Here is a 698-nt window from a genome sequence, read left to right as displayed (position 1 = left end):
CTTGCAATCCAAAACTCGCCGCCGAATACTTAGTTATATAGTTATGGGAAACTAAAACAACATGACGGTGAACCCCAACTTGAACATTTCTTCCACGGTGTTTTTGAAGGTGTAGAAACAAATTTTGATAAAGCAAATTTTTGGAGAGATTGTGATCTGAGATGATGAGAACTATGATTTTTTTCTGGCAAATTAGTTCCTAGGGCGCATTCTCCCTTTGGGCCGCCTGCTGAAAGCTTGGTCCGTAAAAGACTCGGACCAATGAGATGCCGTAATGATGTATTAGTACATGTACTACTCGTCGTGATCATTAGTGATCACTTCTAGTCTTGTTTGTCATTCAATTATTGAGCACTTTTCTGGGATCACAGACACTCGGATCTTGAGAATCCTTCATATCATTGTCCAATTTGTATGCACCAATACAACCCGTGTGTTTCCGTGATATGCTTGATGTTATGATTTAAGAACCAAGTCAAACATTCCAACATTCAACGTCGCATACACCCACACACATACACATACATACATACATACATACATACATACATACATACATACATACATACATACATACATACATACAATTATATAGACACACAGACACAAACACAACACACTCATACACGTACACATATACCGTGACATTCATGTACACATACACAGACACAGACGGAAAACTTGTGTATTTATAATTT

The sequence above is a fragment of the Glandiceps talaboti genome, chromosome 13 (genome assembly GCF_964340395.1).
Source record: "Glandiceps talaboti chromosome 13, keGlaTala1.1, whole genome shotgun sequence".
In the NCBI taxonomy this organism is placed as follows: domain Eukaryota; kingdom Metazoa; phylum Hemichordata; class Enteropneusta; family Spengelidae; genus Glandiceps; species Glandiceps talaboti.
The sequence above is the reverse complement of the archived record's forward strand: the minus strand, read 5'-3'. Positions refer to the sequence as shown.